The sequence below is a fragment of the Bubalus kerabau genome, chromosome 6 (genome assembly GCF_029407905.1).
Source record: "Bubalus kerabau isolate K-KA32 ecotype Philippines breed swamp buffalo chromosome 6, PCC_UOA_SB_1v2, whole genome shotgun sequence".
In the NCBI taxonomy this organism is placed as follows: domain Eukaryota; kingdom Metazoa; phylum Chordata; class Mammalia; order Artiodactyla; family Bovidae; genus Bubalus; species Bubalus kerabau.
In genome coordinates, this window is record NC_073629.1 from 47,865,824 (window position 1) to 47,890,039 (window position 24,216).

At 41.3% G+C, this 24,216-nt stretch overlaps 1 long non-coding RNA gene across 1 annotated transcript; it reads left to right on the forward strand.

The window, feature by feature from the left end:
* Positions 1–15,510: 15,510 nt before the first annotated feature.
* LOC129656133 (uncharacterized) lies at positions 15,511–22,211 on the forward strand. Its single transcript, XR_008716212.1, has 3 exons — positions 15,511–15,929; positions 18,578–18,764; positions 21,740–22,211. It is a non-coding gene; the product is annotated as an uncharacterized LOC129656133 (long non-coding RNA).
* The last annotated feature ends 2,005 nt before the right edge of the window (positions 22,212–24,216 follow it).

The following is a 24,216-nucleotide window of genomic DNA, read 5'->3' on the forward strand; positions in this document are numbered from 1 at the left end:
AATTTTTGCTGTTGCCCAGAAATGTGGGGCTAGAGCGAGCAGATGCTTGGAAATGCCGTTGACATTTCCAAGTTTTTATAGCCCTGGTACATAGCCCGCTAACTCCAGCATGCTTCACACATGGAGAAGGATCATCTGTCATTTTGATGCCAAAGTGATGCTCACAGCTCTAAATGAAATGGATTGCTTCTTTCTACCTCCTGCTTGGATAAAGTAGAGGCATTTCAAGCATTTATTGGTCACCTTGGGTATGCCTGAATGGCAGAGAGGCACCGGTATTTGCTCTGTGGCAGTGGAAATGAGGGTCTCCAGGCTGCTCATGATGGCAAAAAGTGCAAGTTTCTGCCATGCTCAATTGGGCATGATTTATTTGGCAGAAATGACTTTACAGAGAAACATACAAATAAGAGTCATTAAAAGTTCATTTAATTCTGAAACAATTAACATTCAAATAGCTGGTGCACAGACACACCGTTCTTTGTATTTAAATAACAGTATTTACCTGGATAACTCAGCAACTTGCCAGCACTGAAAAGCTGGACAACTTCCCAGACAGTAGATACTTTGCATTTTGAGTTGTAGACATTACAGTCAGCAAACCTCTATGGCAGGTCTCCCTGCTTTCAGGGAATTATTCCTTTATGTAATACTCAATGCTTGAATATTAATAAGGAATAGACTGAGGTCAAGATTACTTTATATTTCTATTGGATAAATGACAGTAGCCAGGGACCTGGTTAGAATCAAGCTTCTTCTTCTCTGGAAACCTAAAGATAATGACAAGATCAATCAATGTTTACCAAGCATCCACTCTGACCACAAGGTATATTGGAAGTCTTGTTACTATCTATGAACTGTATGTCAGATGGGTTCCATAACTGTAACTTATCTGTCAAAGACGTGTAAGATGATCCTGCCAGGGCAAATTTTCTTTCCAGTGCCTATGCGTGCATGCGTGATAAGTTGCTTCAGTTGTGTCCGATTCTGTGAGAGCCAAAGGACTGTAGCCTGCCAGGCTCCTCTGTCCATGAGATTCTCTGGGCAATAATACTGGATTGGGTTGCCATGCCCTCCTCCAGGGGATCTTCCTGACCCAGGGATCGAATCCATGTCTCTCATATCTCCTGCATTTGGAGGTGGGTTCTTTATCAAGAGTGCCACCTGGGAAGCTCTTCTAGTGCCAATCAGAAGTAGTTATCTTAAGCCTTGGATGTATGGATTTGTTGAGCAGGTGGCTCTGGGACACATCCTAAAGACAGGTAGGCAGATCTCCACTGGGAGGCTGGAGTCTGGGCCAGAAAACTCTTATAAGAGATTAGGATTTGGGGCAATCCAGCAGTCCCAGAAGCTGCCTATGCTCCTAATATCACCCTCCTGGTAACCTGCCAGCCACTCGCTTCACTAGGTAACTGTCTGGTGGGCTCATTTGCCTTGAACTGGAGAGCTAAGCTACTTGGCTTCCACCTGGAAGTTGGATTCCATTTTCAATCTTTGGACAGGTGGAATTGAGAGGAAGGCAGTGATTCAGTGGTTTCATCCCTAGGTCAGGCTTGTTGACTTTCCATCCAACCGTCACCTTCTTTGTGAAGAAAATTCTATTTTGAATCTCAATTCCAATAACTGGGATAAATCCTTGGTACCCCCATGTTTCTGCCTCTGCCTAGAATCCTATATCCTCCACTGCTATGATCCTGTCCTGCCACCTGAGTCATTTAATGAACTTTTTATGAACCTGAACTTTTAGTGTTTGTGGCTGGTGTCTCTTACCTGTTGCCAGATTTCCCCAATATTGACTGCCTGCTGCCAACCTGGCTCCTGATGCTGCATTTACCTTCCTTGCCAGCACACCTGTTGCTCACTCCTGACGTTCCCCTGATGCACATTCGCCATCTGCCTAGACTTTCTCCTGTCTATTTCCTGCTGCTGGGGTTGTGTCCTGCCCTCTGTCTGAAACTACACTTAGAACATAGTTTGCTACCAATGAATATGCAAAACATCCAAAACCAAGATAGATATTTAATTTGTCTTTTTCTCTACCAAGCCCTGGCTATGGAATATATTGCTTATGAAACATTGCAACACTGAGAATATTTGTATAAAAAGCTCAAGCTTGTGAGATGATGGCCCTGAACAAACGAAATAGCATCTGTATCCAAAAAAGTGAGTGTGGATTAAAGTTCTGGAAATGAGAAGTAAACAATATTAAATATAAATAATTTTAATATTTCCAAGGATGTGTGCTGATGGCCTTTATACCAGAGCCAGCTGATAGCTGTCTTTCAACATGCCAAGGGATATTTATTAAGTGACAGGAAACCTTGAAATGGAGATGTGAATGCTCCTGCTGCGGGGAGAGGGGAGAGAATGGAATACCTGGTTGGTCAGGTGTCAGGGGGTTGCTGAAACAAAGGCAGAAGGGCAAGTGCACTTTCAGGGAACCTGTGTGTTGACAGAAGTGAGAAAGAAGCTTAAAAGAGCAGAGATGAATGGAGGTTAAGGGCCTAAAAAACAGCAATTTGAAAAGGATTAGGATGAAGGAAAGGAGAGATAAATAGAAAAGAAGTAAGATTAGGTGATGACAGGGAGGGCAGTAGGGTGGGGTGTAGGATGGGAAGAAAGACAACAGAGGCAAGAAGAGCTGATTATATTGGAATTCAGTTTAAGGAGAGTGAGTAACACATGAAACTTCAGAGTTAAAAGAAACATTCAGTGGGCTGAACCAGGAAGGTCTCCAGTTAAGTACACGAAGCAACCATCCTCACCCAGGCTCTCCCAAAGTCAAAAGGGTCTGGGCCCAGACAGGAAAAGATGTCTCCATTCATAGATCAAGGAGGGGCCTTGACAAGTGCCTGGCAGAGATACCAGGGAAGAGCTAAAGGAAACCCAAGACTAGGTCTTAAGAGGAGCAGTAAGAACACACACCAGGGACAGACTGTTGAATTCAAACTCATGCCAGAGGAGCCAAGAAAAGGAACCCCTTAAATGTAACTGATCCTTGATATCTACTGATTTGTGTCTCAGAAGTCCCTCCTGCAGGAGGTCTCTTCATCAGCTATATGTGTATTATATCAGATGGCAGCAGAGCCGAGCAGAGGGGTCACCAGTGGGCTTTAGGCTCAAGGCTTTGGTTTGAACTCTGGCTCTACCACTTATGGGCTATGTAAGCTTGAACAAGTTGTTTAATCTCTGCATACCTCAGTTTCTTCATCTGTGTAACAGCAACAGTAATAGAATCTACTTCTCTAAGTTCCTATGAAGATTAAATGAGATAATGTTCTTATTGATATTAAAGGTCTCTGTTAACATAAGAAAGGAGAGTGTGTTTCCCTGTTTTCAGTCACCTCTGGATGTTCTGCACATAGCTAAAGAGAGAGCAATAATAACTAATGGGGTTAATAACTAGGTATGGTGACAGATGGGAACCAGACTGACTGTGGTGATCATCTTGCAGTGTATACAAATATGATTAGGTAGTATACCTGAAACAAAATAATGCTATATGTCAACTAAACATTAAAAAAACAAGCAAACAACAAACCACAGTAATGAGGACTGTAACAGGAGGAGCCTTCTGTTTGCATTCTATCCTTAGCTTGGAGTGGGGTATATGTGGCAGTCCGTTTCATGGCAGGGTGCAAAAAAATCACTCCCTTCCCCACGAGGGAGCCAACAGCCCAGCTAATCCTTTGAGGTTGCATGATTTTGATTTTTTTTTGGACTCCCAAGCAGCATAGTTGGTCAAGGTCTACATATACTATTTTAGCACTTATTCAACTTGTTGAATACAACAAATTGTGAAAGAGTTTAAAGTATGAGTCATATTTAACACTACATTCAGCAAACACATTCCATTTGAAAATAAACTAGAATGTTCATGGGTTGAATTCTGCAAAGGTAATTTCATGTCAATGAGAAGTGAAATAATAGATGACGCTGAAAGAAATGTGAGGCTGTCATACACTTGAGGTGTTAAGGCAATTGACTAATGGGAGCTAGGCCATTTGAAATATTCAGCCTTGGATATATTTTAGAGTTATGGATCTATTTATAAGATTGTCATATATCATTTAGTTTGTTCCCTTCACAATGCTAAAGCCTTTTACAGAGAATGAAGCCAAAGAATTGTTGGGCAGCAACAATTCAGCATTTTGACCAGCTGCCATACCTGTCCAAAATAGTTAGGTCACCTTCTATCAGATGAGAAAATTGCTTCCTTGGTGTGAGTTAAGCACAACTGGGAAGGGGTGCTAATCTTTCAAAGTTTTGAATCTGTTAACTCATTTCTTTGCTTAATGTAGTCAAAGGTATCTATGTTCCTTTCAAGAGTCCATTTGTAATCGTTTCAAGAACCTCTTTTTGGACTACATACTTAAATATTAAAAAATATTTCCCTAGGACAAAAAAGAATCTTAGTGAATGATTTTAGGATGGGCCCATGGAGAGTATCTCAGTGTTGGCAAATCCTTGCAGCCAGGCTGTTCTAGTGGTGGTAAAGGCTTTAGACGCAGCTTCTCGTGGTAGAGCTTAACTCCTCAACAGAGAGGGTGCTAAAGCCTCTTTCAGAGTTGATGTAAGATTTCTCTCTCAAGGAGCTATGCAGCATATTCAGCCTGTAGCTTCTGGGAATACCATCTGTGTAATGATTACAATCTTGAGAAATGCATGGTGGCCTCCACATCCTGGCAAAAAGCCTCATGTTGATATCTTTACCTACTGACACAGACGAGCTGGTATTGACTGCCATCTGGCCCTCTTGGGCCATTTTCTAATTCTGTGAAAAATGCTGCAGTATCCTCAAATATCTTCCCATGAACCCCCTGAAACTTCCCATGAATTCTCAGACTTTGTCATGACAGTGACGTAAACTTTCCAATACCAAATGATGTGATTGCTATGCCCTTTAGTAAAATTTATTTTGAAGTTTTCTGAATATTCTTTTATGATAGTGCTACCTTTTATACTCTAAACATCAGTGATATTATGAATGTAAGTGTAGGTTCAAAAGCATGCATTCTGGTAATAGTAGGATTCATAGACTTTTGCAATATGGACAGAAATATATTTGCTTCTCTGTATTTTCAGTTTCAATAACAACTTGAGTACATGCATGAAACCTTCTTCTCTAATTGCTCTCACAATTCAACCTAAGAAGTTGAAATGATCAAAAAATAAAAGACAATGAACAAAAAGCAGGGAAAATCTGTACCAAAACAGGAAATTCAGGAGCATTACCATTTTTCTGACTGCCATTTTGACTGAATTAACTATAATACAGATGGAATAAAATTGAAAGAAATCACTGCAGCTTGGTATACACTCTTTCCCTAACACAGTAGTAAAAACAGCTGGAAAAGAGCAAAGTAGCTGGTAGAACCCAACTGCTACTGCTACTGCTGCTAAGTCACTTCAGTCGTGTCCGACTCTGTGCGACCCCATAGACAGCAGCCCATCAGGCTCCACTGTCCCTGGGATTTTCCAGACAAAAACCCAACTGACACCTACTAAATGCAATGGCTTAAGACTAAGTATTAAAAAAACCTAAGATCATGGCATCTGGCCCATTATTGCATGGCAAATAGAAGGGGAAAGGTGGAACTAGTGACAGCTTTCCTCTTCTTGGGCTCCAAAATCACTGCAGACAGGGACTGTAGCCATGAAGTCAGAAGATGATTGCTTCTTGGCAGGAAAGCGATGACAAATCTAGACAGTAGGTTGAAAAGCAGAGACATTACTCTGCCGACAAAGGTCTATGTAGTCAAGGCTATAAAGGAGATCAGTCCTGGGTGTTCATTGGAAGGACTGATGCTGAAGCTGAAACTCCAATACTTTGGCCACCTCATGTGAAGAGTTGACTCATTGGAAAAGACTCTGATGCTGGGAGGGATTGGGGGCAGGAGGAGAAGGGGACGACAGAGGATGAGATGGCTGGATGGCATCACTGACTCTATGGACATGAATTTGAGTGAACTCCAGGAGTTGGTGATGGACAGGGAGGCCTGGCATGCTGCGACTCATGGGGTCACAAAGAGTCGGACATGACTGAGCAACTGAACTGAACTGAATGGTCTTCCCAGTGGTCATGTATGGCTGTGGGAGTTGTATCAAAGAATTGATTGCCTTCAAACTGTGGTGCTGGAGAAGACTCCTGAAAGTCCCTTGGATACCATGGAGATCAAACCAGTCAATCTTAAGAGAGATCAATCCTGAATATTCACTGGAAGGACTGATGCTGAAGCTGATCATCTGATGAGCACAAACGACTCATTGGAAAAGTCCCTGATGCTGGGAAAGATTGAGGGCAGAAGGAGAAGACAGCGTCAGAGGATGAGATGGCTGGATGGCATCACCAATGCAATGAACATGAACTTGGGCAAACCCCACGAGATAGTGAGGGACAGGGAGGCCTGGAATGCTGCAGTCCATGGGGTCACAAAGAGTTGGACATGACTGGGTGACTGAGCAACAAATGCAATGGGCCATAGGACAGACAGAAGCATTCTCCTTAGAATTTCTTTTTCTTTGAAGACTGATACACTGAGTTGTGGCTTCACTGGGAGGTTGTGAAGTTTATGCAAACAGGCATACTATAGAAAATGCAGTAGTAAAATATTGTACTAGAATAGTAAATGGAATTCTAGCTGAATACAAGTGGTTATTTTCCCTGACGAGGGGGACAGCACCAGAAAGGAGGCCTGGACAGGCACACAGGTAAATAGTGTGGAGAAAGGACACTAGAAAGCTGGGGATAACCATGGCCACTCCCTTCAACATCTGCTTGGAGACCATGACATGGCCTTCCCAGGGCTTGGGCTCTTTTCCCCCATCCCTCAAGTTCGTTGGGTCTTACAAGACCTTACAAGACCACACAAGACCACAGTGCATCTATCTGCCCTTCTAAATGAGGTCTGGAAAATGGTTTCTCACCAGGAAGGTAAAATGGAGGTTGGGAGTAATGTACTCTTGTGCTTTCTAAGCAAATGTGAGGCCAGGAGATCCAAATTTTCACTCAAAGATAAATAATAACACGGAGCAACAAAAAAGATTTTTCAACCTAAAGGAACAAGGAAAACAGGGTAATTTAGAGTAGAAAGACATCATTTAAAAACAAGTTTTTTGAAATGAAGCAGAAATAAACTTACACTATCTACTTTGTGCACCCCATCAAATTTTAGAATACATGGACTTTAGGATGAGATGAAAGATGAAATGAAAGACAAGAGAGAGAGATATGAACTGTACTATATGCACAAACAGAAAGATGAGGAAATAACGTAATAGTTCTGTAATAGAAGAGGCAAAATACGTATTGGAAGCAGGCAAAATCAGAACTGAATAAAATCAGATACGGAAATAAAAACTGAATAAAGTCAGATACAGAAGGAAATTAAGGAGAGTTTACAAAATTAAGAAGAAAGGGAAAAATTTAGGACGCTTGTGAAACTCAGTGAGGAAATCCAATACACAGACATTATATGTTTCTGAAAAAGAGAGAAACAAAGCAAAAAGAAGAATCAATCAAGTTATTTCTTGATTGCAGAATAGAAATACCTATTTGAGATCTCAGAAAGAAATTAGTGGATTCAAACACCTTACCATGTGCCCAGCAAAACTAATAGGAGAGAAAAGCTAGACACATTATAGGGACATTTATGAATTTCACAGATTCACAATAATTTTCATAATCATCTTGACAGATACTTAAAAAAGAATAAAAGTCAAGGGGTCCCTGAATTTCCTTTGACAACTCTAAAAATCAGAATAACCATAACGGTGATAATGATGAGTGACAAAAATAATAACAAAGACTTCCTGAACATTTTAATGCATCAGGTATTATTCTATATAAGCTTTTACAAGATAGGTAATTAAAACCTCACAACTAGTTTAAGGCTTAAGTGTTTATAATCTCTTCATTTCATAGAATAATATGTTTAATATGGGCTTCTTAGGTGGTACTAGTGTTAAAGAGCCCACCTGCCAATGTAGGAGATGTAAGTGATGTGGGTTTGATCCCTGGTTGGGAAGATCTCCTGGAGGAGGGCATGACAACTCACTCTAGTATTCTTGGTTGGAGGATCCAATGGACAGAGGAGCCTGGCAGGCTATGGTCCATAGAATTGCAAAGAGTTGGACAAGACTGAAGTGACTTAGCACACAGCACATTTTTAATATGCCTAAAAAAAGTAGAAAATTTAAAAATAATAATAGAATACAAAATACAGTACCATGAATCATAAAAGGTACAAAATATAAGATGGTGGCTTAATTAAGACTAGTCAGATTATGATAATAAATACAATTAAGTTAAATTCCCCTATTAAAAAATGACTCACATTGAGTAAACTAAATATAACCAAAAATTAAACACAATTCTATGCTGTCTATAAATTCTATGCTTCTATGCTTTCCTCCTGCCTCAAGTAACTTAGAACATTTGAAAGCAACAGGATATGCAAAAGTATTTAAAACAAATGAAAAGAAAATGTAAATAGAGAAACACTATTAATAAACTAGATTTTAATGAAAAAGATTTTTAAATGAATAAAGAGGCTAATTTCAAATCAAATCACTGTGGGAAATAGAAATATCCCTCTATACTTCAAAGATTAATAGCAAGAAACAAATAAAGATCTAACAGATTTAGATGGTTTTGAAACAGATTTAACATATTTAACTAATATTCTTTTTCTTAAATCAGAGATAATATATTTTATTCAGGCATGTAATAAACATTTTTTAAAACTTCAAAATATATTACATTAAAAAAAACCTCTTTAAATATATAAATGCAAAATACCAAAAAGTATGCAGGACTCATTGTTTGAACACAGTACAAGAAAATATATCTTAAAACTCCCTTACTCCAGCTGTTCAGGAATTAAACAATCACCATAATTTCCCTAAATAATTATTGGATTAAGGCAGGATTCAAAACTGCAAGTTCAATGATAAGAAAATAGGGAAACTGAGAACAGCACATACCAAAACATGAAGGATCCAGTCAAAACTGTAATCACAGGCAAAATTAATATACTTTAATGATTTATGTAAGAAATGTATTTTAATATGTTACAGCATAGCTATAAAACTTAAGGGAAAATTTATGACTCATTCCCATTAAATACAGCAAAGATGTCTGATATTATTGCTATTATTCAACATTCTTGAAGAGTTTCTAGCCAATGCAACATGTAAAGAAAAAGAATTCAGATAAATAAATATTATAAGAGATTTATATGATGTGAATTTTCCAAGTGGGAAATCCCACAAAATCAACAAAAAATGAATAAAATATAATTCAATAAAAAGGTGAAATGCAAATAAAGTATAGAAAAATTAATAATACATCTGTATATTATCAATAATAAGAATGAAATATAAATGAAGCACTAGTCACTTTAGAAATACAAAATTTAAATAAGTTCTTGAATAAACTTAACAAGAAAAAAACTCATTAAACTTGTTTTTAATTTTTTATGAAAGAATCATTATAAAGCTATAGTCATAAATTCTGTCACTAAAAAGTTAGACAAACGGAATAGTCTAGAGATCTCAAAAGCAGACTCATGTTTATGTGGAAAATGAACATACAATAGAGGGAGCTTGAGAAACCTATATGCAGGTCAGGAAGTAACAGTTAGAACTGGACATGGAACAACAGACTGGTTCCAAATAGGAAAAGGAGTACGTCAAGGCTGTATATTGTCACCCTGCTTATTTAACTTATATGCAGAGTACATCATGAGAAACGCTGGGCTGGAAGAAACACAAGCTGGAATCAAGATTGCCAGGAGAAATATCAATAACCTCAGATATGCAGATGACACCACCCTTATGGCAGAAAGTGAAGAGGAACTAAAAAGCCTCTTAATGAAAGTGAAAGAGGAGAGTGAAAAACTTGGCTTAAAGCTCAACATTCAGAAAACGAAGATCATGGCATCTGGTCCCATCACTTCATGGGAAATAGATGGGGAAACAGTGGAAACAGTAGCTGACTATTTTTCTGGGCTCCAAAATCACTGCAGATGGTGATTGCAGCCATGAAATTAAAAGACGTTTACTCCTTGGAAGGAAAGTTATGACCAACCTAGATAGTATATTCAAAAGCAGAGACATTACTCTGCCAACAAAGGTATCCGTCTAGTCAAGGCTATGGTTTTTCCTGTGGTCATGTATGGATGTGAGAGTTGGACTGTGAAGAAAGCTGAGCACAGAAGAATTGATGCTTTTGAACTGTGGTGTTGGAGAAGACTCTTGAGAGTCCCTTGGACTGCAAGGAGATTCAACCAGTCCATTCTAAAGGAGATCAGTCCTGGGTGTTCTTTGGAAGGAATGATGCTAAAGCTGAAACTCCAGTACTTTGGCCACCTCATGCAAAGAGTTGACTCATTGGAAAAGACTCTGATGCTGGGAGGGATTGGGGGCAGGAGGAGAAGGGGACGCCAGAGGATGAGATGGCTGGATGGCATCACCAACTCGATGGACATGAGTTTGAGTGAACTCTGGGAGTTGGTGATAGACAGGGAGGCCTAGCATCCTGCAATTCATGGGGTCGTGAAGAGTCGGACATGACTGAGCGACTGAACTGAGCTGAAGGTATTAATAGAAAAGAGACAGATTGTTTAGTAGATGGTTTTGAGAAAAATGTCTTACTATATAAAAAAATAAGATATGAAGCATAGAGAAAGATTCCAGATGGATAAGGTATCTAAATTTGAAGGTAAAACCATAAAGCTAATAAAAAAATAACACAGAAGAATATCTTGATACCCTAATTGTGGAAAAGTACAACATTTCAGGATCATGAAGTAGAAAATTGCTCAATTTGATTACACCATACTAAAGATTTTTATTCAATTTATTCACCATTAGGACCAATATCTAGACTATACATGAGCCTTATATGAACAAATACGAACAAATATATGAAGCAGATATGAACCCCAATAGAAAAATGATCCCAGAGTATATGCAGAGGCAGTTCATCAAAGTGAACACCTAAGGGACTGATAACCTTACAAAGTGATACTCAAAATCATTAGTAATTAGATGAATGCAAATTAAAATAACAATGAATATCCCCAAAGATCTGTCAGATAGATAAAATATTAGCTGATACTGCTAAGTATTGGTAGGTGGAGGAAATGTAGGAATACTCAGGCACTGCTGGTTGGAATATAGAATAAAATAGACAACCTGTAGCAAACTGGCATGGAGAAGGCAATGGCACCCCACTCCAGTACTTTTGCCTGGAAAATCCCATGGGTGGAGGAGCCTGGTAGGCTGCAGTCCATGGGGTCGCTAAGAGTCGGACACGACTGAGTGACTTCACTTTCATTTTTCACTTTCATGCATTGGAGAAGGAAATGGCAACCCACTCCAGTGTTCTTGCCTGGGGAATCCCAGGGACAGGGGAGCCTGATGGGCTGCAGTCTATGGGGTTGCACAGAGTCGGACACGACTGAAGCAACTTAGCAGCAGCAGCAAACTGGCAATACCTAACCAAATTAAATAAAGGTATGCCATATGACAAGTGATTCCTCTCCTTATAAACCATAAATGGAAGTGAATGAGAATATTTCTTGAAGCATTGTTTGTGTTGGCAGAAAGTTGGAGGCAATCCATCTATTCTTTGCTGGTGGAATGAATATATAAATATTGTGAATGCATGCTATGGAAATCCATACTGGTGAAGACTAATGAGGAACATTTAGATGTATACTTAGAGGAACATGGCTAAAATTTAAAAACCTTAGGTGGAAAAAGGCAAGAAACAATAAAATCTACAACACACATTAACATTTGCGTAAATTAGCAATTCATGTACACAAATACACATTTTACAGAAACACACAGAGGACTTGAAAAGATATAAAAACAAATGAAAATTGTTACATTTGAGGTAAGAATTTTTTTTTTTTAAGGCAAGGTAAGAAATGGGAGTGGGGGGAATAGAGGTCAAAAGGAATAAATAAATAGATTCTTGCACAGCAGTGTAAAAGAATTAAAAAGATGAAGGAAAGAAAGGAAGAAAAGGAACTAGTAAGCTTAATATACAATAGGATGTTTTTTGAAGGACTAAAAGAAGGATGTTACTAAAAGAAAATGCATGCCATATTCTCAGATTTGAAAGTTCAGAATTATAGCTATGTCAATTTTCAGAAAATAGCCATAAATGTCATTCAATTCCAATAATAATTTTTTGGATATTGCTTTTGTGACTAATGCGGGATTAGGTGCTGGATACCTTCATTTTTGACTCCCTTACTCTTTTCCTACTGCTCTGTATCCTGCAGGTATGACTTAAAAAGGCTGCATTACAGGCTTCTCTTACCTTCTGGTTTCAAGTTGAGTTCGTCTGGCAATAGATCAAGGGCAGGAGGTGGGTTATTGGTGGAGAGTAGTGTTTATTTTGACCCATGCCTCCTTGCTCCAGATCACTGTGAATCAGATGAGGAGATGTCAAGGAGATCTTGACACAGCTCTCTCTGAACCCTCAGACCTAAGGGTGATAATAGTTTTTGACTGTAACTAACTCCAAGATGATGCACTATTTATAGTTGCATAAGAACAACCCCAAAATTTTTGCAGAATATTAACAAGGAGGAACTTGTACTATTAGATAAGCTTTGTTGTTCAGTCCAGTCATGTCTGACTTTTTGCAGTCCCAGGAACTGCAGCAGTCCAGGCTTCCCTGTCCTTCACCATCTCTTGGAGTTTGTATCCAAAACCAGAGTAATTAAAACAAAGTGATTGTAGTACAAGGACACGCTAACTATGGGAAAGCCCTGCTATACAACCCTAGATATCTGTGCTCTTGTTTGTGCATGCATAAGTATGATTAAAGGTAATATATCAATAGTTTGGGGAAATTTAGCTATTTTGCAGCTAAAAAGTTAAATTCTTATGTCACAGCCCATGCTCCAATAAATTCAAGTTGGATAAAACAGAAATCTAAAAAGAAAGATATACTTAAGCATAAAAATAAAGATAGAAACTATAAAGACAGTGACTGATTTGATTATACAAAATATATAAAAATAAACTGTTAATATGTTAATTTATAGAAATAAAGTTAAAAAGAAAATGTCAAATAAAAATACATTACAAGCACATGTACCATATGATTCATAGTAAATGTGAATATTTCCCTTAGTAAATATGTCACCAATCAAGTTCCTTAAATTTCAGTGATGGGCCAAATGGTATCTTTGAGATGATGCTTTCATAAGGCTGATTATTTTATTGGAGATTTTAAGTATCTGAATGATAATAATGAGAAAGTTCACATTTGAAACTTTCTAATTAGACTATGAAGGGATTCAGAATGAGCTTCCCAAGATATGCCACTTTGGCATGTGGACTGTGTTTAGCTGATGACCCAGCAAGCTCAAGAAAAACTTTCACTTCTCCTTTAACTATCTAAAAGAATTTAGATAAGGGGTGTGGCCCAGAGAGAGATCTATTACTAAGAGAGATTTTCTATCTAAATGATCTATCTGCTTGGCAAGACAAACATCTAATTACCAAACGTCAGCTTTTCTTATTGTTCTATGAATCACCCTGCATCCCTTTGAAGCCCAGGGCCCCCACCCCATTCCTTAGCCCATGATGGCATTTAAAGCTCTACCACCCTGCTCTTCCTTAGGTCTCATTGTCTGTGCGGAGCGTCTGTTAGTACCCAATTAAATATTTTCTCCTGTTAATCTGTTTTCAGTTTCGGTTCAGTCACTCAGTCATGTCTGAGTGAGACATGACTCAGTCTATAGTAAAGCATATAAAATATTTTAAGAAATTATTGGAGTATGAATTGATTCAGATCTGGTGGGGCTAAACCGGAAGTGCTAAGGAACACACCTGCCCTCGGAAACTAGAAGACCTAAAGAGGAAAAGTGCAGAAACAAATGCACGGAATCATTTATTTAATTATTTAATAGGTTCAGTTCAGTTCAGTTCAGTCACTCAGTCGTGTCTAACTCTTTTTCACTCCATGGACTGCAGCACACCAGGCTTCCCTGTCCATCACCATCTCCTGGAGCTTGCTCAAACTCATATGCATTGGTTGGTGATGCCATCCAAACATTTCATCCTCTGTCATCCCCTTCTCCTGCCTTCAATCTTTCCCAGCATCAGGGTCTTTTCAAATGAGTCAGCTCTTCACATCAGGTGGCCAAAGTATTGGAGTTTCAGCTTCAACATCAGTCCTTCGAACGAACACCCAGGACATGGCCGCAGCTACTGACCTAGGACATGAGGTATCTGCTCTAGGCTGCTCCAGTGCTACACAGCCATTTAATAGGTTAAAGCCTAGTTATGTATCTGTGATCAGTTGTCTTTAGGTTTCGATTTTGTAACCTTGTAACCTTTTACAAATGATTTTGTAACAGGATTAGATTTTGGTCTGCTTAAGTAGGTCATCCTAGCATCATAGCCAACTCAGTCTCATGGTTTCTTTGTTTAATTAAACACCAGTAATCCCTATAGACTTCCCTGGTGGCTCAGACAGTAAAGAATCTGCCTGCAATGCAGGAGACCTGCGTTTGATCCCTGGGTTGGGAAGATCTCTTGGAGAAGAAAATGGCAACCCACTCCAGTATTCTTGCCTGGAGAATTTCATGGACAGAGGAGCCTGGTGGGCTTCAGTGCATGGGGTCCCAAATAATGGGACATGACTGAGTGATTAACACTTTCACATTTTCAATGCCCTGGAGAAGGAAATGGCTAACCACCCAAGTATTCTTGTCTGGGAAACCCCAAGGACAGAGGAGCTTAGAGAGCTACAGTCCATAGGATTGCAAAAGAGTCAGACATGACTTATTGACTAAACAGCAACAACAATGAGATTACTATTATTCCTATTGTTTAGGTCACAAAACATTCAGCTTTCCATTTTTCGAGGGGCCAGATCATTAATTGAAGTTGATAATAATATAAGAAGTGGGCATTTGAATCTTACCATTTATTGTGGAAGTTCCTGACATTGTATAGGAGGCAGTGATCAAAACCATCCCCAAGAGAAAGAAATGCAAAAAAGCAAAATGGTTGTCTGAGGAGGCCTTACAAATAGCTGAGAAAAGAAGAGAAGCTAAAAGAAAAGGAGAAAAGGAAATATATACCTATTTGAATGTAGAGTTCCAAAGAACAGCAAGGAGAGATGAGAAGCCTTTTCTCAATGATCAATGCAAAGAAATAGAGGAAAACAACAGAATGGGAAAGGGTAGAGATCTCTTCAATAAAATTTGAAATACCAAGGAAACATTAATATTAGGTAGTTAGAATAGGAAAAAGGAGTCGAAAATGGCAGCGGTTAAAAGTCAAAGAAGGGAAAAGTCCTTGAAAATAGAACAAAGGAGGGCTCGAGGACGGGAGTAAGGACCTCAGTAAAACATACAGCACTCCTGGCTAGCCCAATTTACATAGGGCAGGCCCAGGGGGAGGAGAAATAACATATAAAAAGAGGAGTGAAAATTGGGCCAGGGACCACTCTTCTGTTTGGGTCTTTTGGTTCAGCATGCCGTCATACCTCTAGGATGTATTTTCCTTTACTTTCTAAGTAAAACTTAGCTGTAACACGGAGCTGTAATACTGGTCCGTCCGAGGGCTGTAACGCAGATCAGTCCCTTGCTTCAAATTTTTGTTGCTACAAGACAGAACTGAGGAAATTACATACTCCCCTGACATCTATGGGGCTGTTTCTTGGATTTAACCTGGCTGAAGCAACCTCAGCTTGGACCCTGCAAGGAGGAAGCCAAGCACCCCAGGAGCCCAAGTGGGCAAAAGCTCCTGCAGTGGAAGCTGAATGCAAAGAAAACCCAGTGCAGAGGAAGTAACAAGAAGCTCAACGTGCTGGAAATGTGGACAGTGAAAACTGAATTCAGCAGAAAGCTCACGCGGCTCAGTCTCAGTCAGATTCCAGACCTCTGATTAAGGTAGAAGATCCTCGCTCCTATGGTTGGAAGGACCTATGCCTAACAAAATCTTCATTTCTTTACAATCTCTCGTTTCTTGTTTCATTAAACCCCCGTGAACAGGCGAGCAGCAGTAGGTGCAATTTTGGGACTTTGGCAAGAGCTTCTCCTCAGTATGTCCCAAAGGCTCCGTTATCTCCTGGGCCCCAGTAGCTGTTACCCAAGCTGTAGGAGTTCTTCTGTCCTTAATCTTCTTTGTACCCAGGAACAGGCCAATGAAAACAGTGAGCACAGGTCAGGTATTTAGCAGATTTTCTGGCAGGCTATGAAGGGAATTCCCCAGCATGTTTTTCCCACCACTTTTTCCTCCTGTTCTCAGCTCCTCTCCCGGGACTTGAGCCTGGCCAAAACCCATGGTGCCTGGCTTCAGAACCTAATGAAACTTAGGCTCTGATGTCTCATTGCAAAAATTCCGTTAGAGACATTGCCATAGGTAAGAGGTGGATTTTTTCAGATTCAGAGAGAACCACACTCCACAGGGTGTGGGCCATCACAGAGGGCAAGAGCTTCGGCCATGGAATGTGGTGTGGGTGAATTCATATGCAAATGAGTGGGAGGATCATCCCAACCATGGGGGAACCACCCACTCCTTCTTTAAATGGTGACTTGGAACTGTCCTGCCTCCTTTGGATGTGTCATTTAGCTTGCAGATTGGGGATCAAGGTTTAGTTGAATTTAACTTGTCACCTTGGATCCATTTGGTTTTAATTGGTTTATGTTATGCCCTTGGGCTATATCATTCTTTCAAAAGTTGTGCCCTGCTCTCTTCCCTCCTGTTTCTTGCTCTTCTCCTGAGCCCTGTCCAGGCCCACAATGTTGCCTCTATAATCTTCTGGAAGGACAACCAGAAAATAGCTGACCCTTGGGAGGGAAATACTGTTTAATATCCAATCCATCTAGATATTCAGGCCTTCATCTACCATTCTACCGCATGTGCAACAACAGCATCTCTCAGTGGACCCGCTAGGGCGGGTGACAGGCACACAATGTCTGCTAGAAGTCCATCTGTTGGCATCCTTTCAAAGGCAGTTGAGCTTCCAGGGATAATGTTTGCCACTTTGGGAGCTAGCCCTGCAGGCTGTTTGGGCCCAAACCCTTACCACCCTTCTCCTAAAAGTTACAAACTTACCCCTGGATCAAATTTCCACTCCACTTTTGTGGAACATCTGGTCTGTTGCTTCTTATGAATTTGTTCTTAAGCCACTTACTAACTCCTACAACCAGGACCCTGCCCCCTTGTAGGCAACATTGTTCTACCCTGCTTATTATTAAGATACCTTAATGCTAACAGGGCCAGATAACCCACTCCTTTCTCATTACTTCTGTTATTACCTAATGGGGGTCTATGACAATGAAATGTTTACCATTGGAGACACCCTAACCTGCTCTTATAGAGGACTAGGGGAGGAAATCAGTTGACTTACATTCTCTCAGAGCAATAAGAGGATAAGGCTTATGGCTGTTTCAACAGGTTCCCAGTCTCAGAGCATGGCTTGGATTGTTTTACATCATGATATCTATTTCCACTTGTGGTGAACAAACTGGGGATAAATTAAAATTACAACCCCTTAATCCTACCCAGTACTTGTCACTTTGGAGACTTTGGGGAAGCCCAACTCCAGCCCCAGGGTCCCAGGAGGTTGATCTGCCTTGACCTGCCTAGGGATCCAGTCCCCGGGAGGTTGTCGTGCCTCAGCCTGCTCAGGGATCCATTAGTCCAGGGTGCTAGGAAGTCAACCTGCTTTGACCTGCCTAGGGTACTGGTCACTGGGAGGTTTTCATGCCTCAAACTGCTCAGGGATCTGCTAGTCCGGGGGGGTCCCAGGAGGTCAACCTGCCTTGACCTGCCTAGGGATCTGGTCCTCAAAAAGTTGTCATACCTCAACCTGCTCGGGGATCCGCCAGTCCAGGGGTCCCAGGAGGTCGAAATGCTTTGACCTGCCCAGGGACCCAATTCTTGGGAGGCCAACTTGCCACGACCTGCCTGGGGATTTTATCTCCAGGAGGCTGTCACGCCTCAGCTTACCTGGGGATCTGTACTCTGACCTGGGGATGCCTGGCTCTCAGGTTGAAACAGTACTGGGTAGGATAAGCTTCAGAAAGTCTCACCCCTAAGAAAGTCCACCTATGGAAATTAAAGGAAGCCTATTACTTGTGGGACTGAGCCCAGTCTCAGCAATAACTCAGGAGCCCAATGAGAACCCCATTGCCTTTCTGGAAAGGCTAAAAAAGGCCCTTTAAAACTTTACCAATCTGGACTTAGACTATCACCAGGGACAGGTGATTTTAAAGGACAAATTCTTGTCCCAGTGTGCATCAGACATCAGGATAAAGTTACAACAGCTACAGCAGCAGGACCCTGCTGCCTCTTTAGATGAGATGGTCCAGACAGCCACCAATACCTTTTATAACAGAGAACAAGAAAGGGAGACCAAGGCCCAGGAAAGAGAGAATAGGAAAGAGACAAGCTATGCACAGATGCTGGCATCCTTCCAGAAAAGCAAACCCCGAGTCTTTAAAGGACAAGGCAAGAGGCAAATGCCTAATCTGTAGACAGGTGAGGCATTGGGCCAAAGAATGTCCAAACCATGACAAGTCTCCTAAAACAGCTTGCTACAAGTGTCATCAGTTGGGACATTGGGCCTCAAGGGCCTCAGGACCCAAGAGCCTCAAGGTCAAGTGCCAACCCTTCCCTCAAGATAGTTCAACAGGACTGAAGCGGCCCACTCCAGCCAGCCCACCTGTCACAGATAGCCATCACGGGACTGGAGCCAAGGGTGCAACTGGATGTGGCAGGTAGGTCCGAGAATTTCTTGGTTGACACAGGGGCTACCGACTCTGTCCTGACCTCCTACTCTGGAGCCTTCTCCTCCCAAACCTGTACCATTTTGGGTGCTACAGGAAAAATAATTACCTAAAGATTCACCCAAGCACTTCTTTGTTGCTGAGATGGACAAATATTTTCCCACCAGTTTCTGGTGGTCCCTGAGTGTCCTACTCCCTTATTGGGAAGAGATATACTCACTAAACTGTGGACCACCCTTGTGATGGGAAGTTTTTCAGCCCCTAGAGCCCTACAGTTTCTGGTTACTACTGAGGAACCCATTACACCTTCTCCAATAGAGAGGGACCAAAAACTATGGGAGAACAAAATTAACCCCATTAACTCAAGCACCTGCCTTCAGGTTGCGAGACCCAGAAAAAGTATTCCAACTTTATGTTCACAAAAAAGAAGGAATAGCCTTGAGAATGTTAACTCAAAGGTTGGGATCTGAGCCCCAGCCTGTAGCTTACTTATCCAAGAGGCTCAGCCCAACCACCTGAGGTTGGCCTGCCTGCCTTCGAAATCTTGCAGCTATTGGGATCCTGATAGAAGATGCTTTAAAACTCTCTTTTGGGGGCAAACTAACCATTTTCACCAGCCACCAAGTGAAACAACTCCTAAATTGGAGAAGCCATGTATGGATGTATGATCAAAGAATCCTCAGATATCAAGTAGTGCTGATGGAAAATCCAGGCCTCAGTATATCCCCTTGTGAGGTTCTTAACCCAGCCACCCTCCTGCCTACCCCCAAGGGCTCTCTCCCCTTTCACTCTTGCCTAGAAACTTTGGACCACTGGACAAAACCCCAAGAGGGATTGTCAGAAGATCCTCTGACCAATCCTTAAGAAATCTGGTACACTGATGGAAGCAGCTTTGTCTTGGATGGAAAAAGAAGAGCTGGATATGCAGTAGTCTTCAATTTTGAGACCATAGAGGCTAAACCTTTGCCCCCAGGTACTTCAGCCCAATTAGCTGAGCTCACAGCCCTGACTCAAGCTTTAGAGCTGGGAAAAGGAAAAAAGTAGCCATTTATACTGACTCCAAGTATGCCTTTCTGGTGCTACATGCACATGTTGCTATTTAGAAATAAAGACGTCACTTGACCCCCCGAGGGTCCCAGTCAAATATGGTGATCAAATTCTTAGACTCTTGGAGGCAGTCCATCTGCCCGCTGAGGTTTCAGTCTCCCACTGTAAAGGACACCAAAAAGGGAGCACAGAAGTGGCAAGGGAACCAAGCAGCCGATCAGGCAGCTAGGAGAGCAGCATTATGGAACAATGACTTAATAGGGATTGTCACCTTAGTTCCACAGACTAATTTGCCAGAAACTTCTTCATATACTGAAGGTGAAACTCTTAAACCTAAGCGTGAGGGCTTTCAAGATCATATGGGGTGGTTCCATGGGAGGGATTCCTTTTTCTGCCTGGGAATTTCCAATGGAAGTTGGTTAACTCCTTACGTGCCACCACTCATTTAGGGGGAAAGGGCCTCCAAAGATTACTAGAAAGATCTTTCAGAGGAACAGGCCTCCAAATGACTATAAGGCAAGTGGTCACCTCTTGCCCCACTTGCCAATTAAACAACCCCCAAGGAGCTCAAAAACCTGAGCTGGCCCAGCCTGTCCAATGATGTGGACCCTACCCAGGAGAGGACTGGCAGATGAACTTCATCCAGATGCCAGTTTCTCAAGGATGTAAATACCTATTAGTCATGATAGATACATTCACAGGATGGATTGAAGGTTTTCCCACCTGGACTGAGAAGGCTGAGAAGGCGGTAAAACAACAACAACAACAACAACAAAATTGTTCCATGAAATCATTCCAAGATTTGGTCTGCCCAGGTCATTACAAAGTGACAATGGAACATCATTTACTTCTAAGGTCACCCAAGGGGTCTCTAAAGCACTGGTCATTACTTATTATCTCCATTGTGCCTGGAGGTCTTAGTCTTCAGGAAAAGTAGAAAGCGCCAACCAATTCTTAAAATCAACAATAGAAAAGATAACCCAGGAGACCTCCCTGGGATGGAAGGAGGCTTTACCAATATCTCTCCTCTGCACCCATATTGCCCCTAAGGAACAGGTTGGTCTTAGTCCTTATGAGATGCTATGGGAGACCTTTTTTTTTTTTTTTTTTTTTAAATGCTGATGACCTCTTCCTAGAGCCAGAGGCTCAGACCGTCCAGTCTTATACCATGGCCATTGGGCAATTCCAACAGAATATACACTTGGGGGTGTCAACCAGGACCCAAAAGATTCTAAAGTCATCACTATTTGCTCCAGGAACACAAGCCCTAATTAAAGTCTGGAAAGATGGCTCCCCAAAGGCTTAACTCCAGCCCACATGGAAGGGCCCCTACCCTGTAATACTTTCTACCCTCAAAGGAGTCAAGATACCAGGACATGACTCCTGGATTCACTACTCATGAGTCAAGCCATGGAAGAAAACAGAAGAGGACACTCAATACACCTGTGAGCCCCTGGGAGATCTCAGATACCTCTTCAGGACTACAGATGGGTGCCATTCTAATGAACACCCCCAAAATTAAGTTTCTGGGGATAAGATTTTTCAGGACAGCTCTAAAGAGACAACACAGCTTGGCAGGGTTTGTACTCCAAAACAGACAAGAGATAGATCTCCTGATCCCTGAACAAGAAAGGACTTGAGCCATTTTGAGTGAGACGTGTTGTTTCTGGGTAAATATCTCTAGCTAAGTTAAAGAAAGTCTCACAGTCCTCAAGAAAAACATTCAGACCCCACAGGCTCTCAAAGAACAAGCTGGAGAGTTCTCTGGGTGGCTACAATCTCTCTTTGGGAGATCCTCCTGGTGATGGGAAATTTGGAGTTGGCTAATGCCCCTACTAGTCCTTGTCATCACCATATTGATGCTGCTTGTGATTGCTCCATGTATTATCAATTGTCTAATACATTTTGTCTCTGCCCAGGTCAACAAGCTACAACATGTAGTGCCAGTTGAACAAGGATATATAAAACTACAGCCGACCACAGAAAAAATATCACTCACCCTTAGATGGACACTGCTACAAGAACTCTGAGGTTTGAGGCTAGCAAAAGGGGGAGGCCCAAAGCCCCTTGCCATCCCAGTTCAGCAGGAAGTAGCCAGAGAGACCTCGATGTCCCTATTCCCAAAGATTGGGCCTCCCATCTCTTGAGGGAATAGGAAAAAGGAGTCCAAAATGGCAGTGCCTAAAAGAAAGAGAAGGGAAAAGTCCACGGAAATAGAACAAAGTAAGGTCTGAGGACCCGAGTGAGGACTTCAGGTAAAACAAACAGCACTCCTGACCAACCCAATTTATATAGGGCAGGCTTAGGGGGAGGAGAAAAAACACATAAAAAGAGGAGCCAAAATTGGGCTAGGGGCCTTTTTTCTCTGCGTCAAAAGAGATGGCATGCCGCCATGCCTCGAGGATGTATTTTCCTTTACTTTCTAAATAAAATTGAGTTGAAACACGGAGCTGCGGCACTGGTCCATCCGAGAGCTATAACACTGGTCGTCCAAGGGCTGTAACGTTGGTTTATCCCTCGCTTCAAATTTTTGTTGTGATGAGACAGAACCAAGGAAATTACAAACTCCCCCAACAGTATTTCTAGCTTTCTTGAAGAGATCTCTAGTCTTTCCAATTCTATTGTTTTCCTCTATTTCTTTGCATTTATCGCTGAGAAAAGGCTTTCTTATCTCTCTTTGCTATTCTTTGGAACTCTACATTCAGATGGGTATATCTTTCCTTTTCTCCTTTTCCTTTAGCCTCTCTTCTTTTCTCAGCTATTTGTAAGGCCTCCTCAGACAACCATTTTGCCTCTTTGCATTTCTTTCTCTTGGGGATGGTCTTGATCACTGCCTTCTGTACAATGTCAGGAACTTCCATCCATAGTTCTTCAGGCACTCAGATGAGATCTAATCCCTTGAATCTATATGTCACTTCCACTGTATAATCATTAGGGATTTGATTAGGTCATATCTGAATGGTCTAGTGGTTTTCCCTACTTTCTTCAATTTAAGCCTGAATTTGGCAATAAGGAGTTCATGATCTGAGCCACAGTCAGCTCCCAGTCTTGTTTTTGCTGACTTTCTAGAGCTTCTGAGAGAGTCAATTTCTAGGTAGGTTGATAAGAAGTCTAGGGTCCCCGAGGAGGACAGTGGGATCTGGGGCTCTTCAAGAGTAGATAGGGGTCTGGAGTTCTCAAGAAGGAGAAAAAGACAAACTTTTTATTCTACATTTCTTAGTCTTAGTCACATAAAACATTTTTCTCTTTAAGCCCAGAGCTGATGATTACACAACAAAACAGCTCAGCTTAAACTCTGTACTAAGGATTCCCTGGTGACTCAGATGGTAAAACATCTGCCTGTAATGCTGGAGACCCAGGTTCAATCCCTTGGTTGGGAAGATCTCCTGGAGAAGGAAATGGCAACCCACTCTAGTATTCTTGCCTGGAAAACCCTATGGATGGAGGAGCCTGGTTACAGTCTACAGACCCCAGTCCATGGGGTCGCAAAGAGTTGGACACGACTGAGCGACTTCACTTTCTTTCAAGGATTATATAACAACAATGTATCCTGCTTGAGGACTATTTCTCCTTGAAAACATTCTGATGAATCCTGTTATCTTAAAATGTATATTATGAGAGTGGGTCTGGTAAGATTTTTCTATTGTTAGTTATAATCCTGTCATCTTAAAAAGTAAATTGTGGGAGTAGATCTAGTAAGATCTTTACAACCCTGAGACATTCTTTTGATTTATTGTAATAACCAATTAAAAAAGTATATAGCTTCTTTGCTAAAACTATCGAGGGGGGCACTCTATGTCCCCCTTCTGATGTCTGTGTCAGAAGCTCTCTGTCCCTTTTCATACTTCAGTAAAACTCTGATACACATAAGCTCTTGAGTGATCAAGCCTGGTCCCTGGTCCTGAAGCTAAATCTTCTTCTGAGATCACAAATCTGACACTATTCACTGTAAGCTATCACTTCTCCATCTTTGGCTACAAAGAATATAATCACTCTGATTTTGGTATTGACAATCTGGTGATGCCCATGTGTAGGGTCTTCTCTTGTGTTGTTGAAAGAGGGTGTTTGCTATGACCAGTGTGCTCTCTCGGCAAAACTCTGTTAGCCTTTGCCCTGCTTCATTTTGCACTCCAAGGCCAAATTTGCCTGTTACTTCAGGTATCTCTTGACTTCCTGCTTTTGCATTCCAGTCCCGTGTGATGTAAAAGACATCTTTTTTGGGTGTTAGCCATCTTTTTTGGGTGAGCCCAATTAGCCAGATGGTGATTGCAGCCATGAAATTAAAAGATGCTTACTCCTTGGAAGGAAAGTTATGACCAACCTAGATAGCATATTCGAAAGCAGAGACATTACTCTGCCAACAAAGGTATCCATCTAGTCAAGGCTATGGTTTTTC